This window comes from Cygnus atratus, unplaced genomic scaffold (assembly GCF_013377495.2).
Source record: "Cygnus atratus isolate AKBS03 ecotype Queensland, Australia unplaced genomic scaffold, CAtr_DNAZoo_HiC_assembly HiC_scaffold_449, whole genome shotgun sequence".
In the NCBI taxonomy this organism is placed as follows: Eukaryota; Metazoa; Chordata; class Aves; order Anseriformes; family Anatidae; genus Cygnus; species Cygnus atratus.
Window position 1 is genome coordinate 240 of NW_026110050.1, and position 2,761 is coordinate 3,000.

Genomic DNA, 2,761 nt, shown 5'->3' on the forward strand with positions numbered 1-2,761 from the left:
CGTCCTCAGCATGCGCAGAGTGCAAGCCGCTACCTCCAACAGCTCCCACCTTCGGACGATAACACCGCCTGCGGCACGGCTTTAGCACCTCCACCTCACGACCACTCACACGCAGGGGGACCGCGCAGAGCCCCTGCCCACCCTCGTCCACTGTCTGAAAATCCTCAGGATGAAAGACAATGTCATGTAGCCTCGGGACTCCTCTCCTGCTTCAACGGGGCTCCATTGTTCCGCGCTCTTCTGCCAACGGCCAGACAAAAAGGCCGAGCTCTACTGCATCGATAACGAGCCAAGAAGCCGTCCCGAGAAGGGGGGCTGCTTTGCTCCCCACAAAGCCCTCTCCTCTCCTGGCTCTCGGTAGGCCCCGTTCATCGAGCCGTCCTCGCAGAGCACGTGTTCCCAAGTCACACCGTCCCGGTGGTGGCCTTCTTCTCAGCCTGCAGCACTTGCTCAACGTCTTCCTCGCACACAGAGGCCTACACAAGGACATGCTTCTCTTGATGCCGTCGATCGCGTGCCCATTAATGGCGGAGGAGCATCACTTCCCTGCTGCTACAGCCCGTGCTGCCCTTGGCCTGCATGCTGACTGGATGCCGTCGTGGTCCGCAGCAGCCCAGACGCTGCCCAGGTTCTCCAGAGCCCCACAGTAGGGACGACACGCAGCCCCACTGCCGCAGGCCTGACGTCCAGGCAAGGGGACGGAAAAGCATTGGAGAATGCGGGCATCGATCCCGCTGCCTCTCACATGCTAAGCGAGCGCTCTACCACTTGAGCTAATTCCCCAGCCCACGGCTGGCCCCTGAGCAGCCGTCTGCTCGCAGTCTCCCAGCCCGTCCCCTGGACAAGAGCCAAAAGGGCGCTCCTTCGAGCCGGAGTTGAACCAGCGACCTAAGGATGGCCGTGCATGGGAGCCTACAGTCCTCCGCTCTACCAGCTGAGCTATCGAAGGAATCACAGACACCTGCCCGGCAACACGCCCTTCACACGCCCCTCACACACCTCTCCCGCTTCCAGATCTAAGCCGCACCACTCTGCTACAACTCCTCCTCCATACACACTTCCCTACAGCACCAACACGCCTCCACGCACACCTCAGGCGCTTCCCTCACTAAAGGCACATACACAAAAACGCAGAAACCCTTTCCTTGCCCTCTCCTCAGACACACAGACATCCAGAATGCCACCACCTCAAACCACTCGCCTGAACCTTCTGCCCTCCTCTCACTTCACCTCTGATCAACACGCTCACAAAACAACACCCATCCGCCATCTTCTCAGTAACCTCCTCCTCACTTCCGCAACACCCCAAACAACCCCTCACAGCTTCGCCTTTTGCACAAGGGCAACAGACACCCCGTCCTCAGCATGCGCAGAGTGCAACCGCTACCTCCAACAGCTCCCACCTTCGGACGATAACACCGCCTGCGGCACGGCTTTAGCACCTCCACCTCACGACCACTCACACGCAGGGGGACCGCGCAGAGCCCCTGCCCACCCTCGTCCACTGTCTGAAAATCCTCAGGATGAAAGACAATGTCATGTAGCCTCGGGACTCCTCTCCTGCTTCAACGGGGCTCCATTGTTCCGCGCTCTTCTGCCAACGGCCAGACAAAAAGGCCGAGCTCTACTGCATCGATAACGAGCCAAGAAGCCGTCCCGAGAAGGGGGGCTGCTTTGCTCCCCACAAAGCCCTCTCCTCTCCTGGCTCTCGGTAGGCCCCGTTCATCGAGCCGTCCTCGCAGAGCACGTGTTCCCAAGTCACACCGTCCCGGTGGTGGCCTTCTTCTCAGCCTGCAGCACTTGCTCAACGTCTTCCTCGCACACAGAGGCCTACACAAGGACATGCTTCTCTTGATGCCGTCGATCGCGTGCCCATTAATGGCGGAGGAGCATCACTTCCCTGCTGCTACAGCCCGTGCTGCCCTTGGCCTGCATGCTGACTGGATGCCGTCGTGGTCCGCAGCAGCCCAGACGCTGCCCAGGTTCTCCAGAGCCCCACAGTAGGGACGACACGCGGCCCCACTGCCGCAGGCCTGACGTCCAGGCAAGGGGACGGAAAAGCATTGGAGAATGCGGGCATCGATCCCGCTGCCTCTCACATGCTAAGCGAGCGCTCTACCACTTGAGCTAATTCCCCAGCCCACGGCTGGCCCCTGAGCAGCCGTCTGCTCGCAGTCTCCCAGCCCGTCCCCTGGACAAGAGCCAAAAGGGCGCTCCTTCGAGCCGGAGTTGAACCAGCGACCTAAGGATGGCCGTGCATGGGAGCCTACAGTCCTCCGCTCTACCAGCTGAGCTATCGAAGGAATCACAGACACCTGCCCGGCAACACGCCCTTCACACGCCCCTCACACACCTCTCCCGCTTCCAGATCTAAGCCGCACCACTCTGCTACAACTCCTCCTCCATACACACTTCCCTACAGCACCAACACGCCTCCACGCACACCTCAGGCGCTTCCCTCACTAAAGGCACATACACAAAAACGCAGAAACCCTTTCCTTGCCCTCTCCTCAGACACACAGACATCCAGAATGCCACCACCTCAAACCACTCGCCTGAACCTTCTGCCCTCCTCTCACTTCACCTCTGATCAACACGCTCACAAAACAACACCCATCCGCCATCTTCTCAGTAACCTCCTCCTCACTTCCGCAACACCCCAAACAACCCCTCACAGCTTCGCCTTTTGCACAAGGGCAACAGACACCCCGTCCTCAGCATGCGCAGAGTGCAACCGCTACCTCCAACAGCTCCCACCTTC

At 60.0% G+C, this 2,761-nt stretch overlaps 4 non-coding genes across 4 annotated transcripts; all 4 read right to left on the bottom strand.

Annotated features, from left to right (window-relative positions):
* Window positions 1-710: 710 nt before the first annotated feature.
* Window positions 711-783, bottom strand: TRNAA-AGC (transfer RNA alanine (anticodon AGC)). Its single transcript has one exon. It is a non-coding gene; the product is annotated as a tRNA-Ala (tRNA).
* Window positions 784-860: 77 nt separating this feature from the next.
* On the bottom strand, window positions 861-949 carry TRNAY-GUA (transfer RNA tyrosine (anticodon GUA)). Its single transcript is given in 2 exon segments — window positions 861-896; window positions 913-949. It is a non-coding gene; the product is annotated as a tRNA-Tyr (tRNA).
* A 1,115-nt stretch (window positions 950-2,064) lies between these two features.
* Window positions 2,065-2,137, bottom strand: TRNAA-AGC (transfer RNA alanine (anticodon AGC)). The gene has a single exon. It is a non-coding gene; the product is annotated as a tRNA-Ala (tRNA).
* A 77-nt stretch (window positions 2,138-2,214) lies between these two features.
* Window positions 2,215-2,303, bottom strand: TRNAY-GUA (transfer RNA tyrosine (anticodon GUA)). The gene is given in 2 exon segments: window positions 2,215-2,250; window positions 2,267-2,303. It is a non-coding gene; the product is annotated as a tRNA-Tyr (tRNA).
* Window positions 2,304-2,761: the final 458 nt, after the last annotated feature.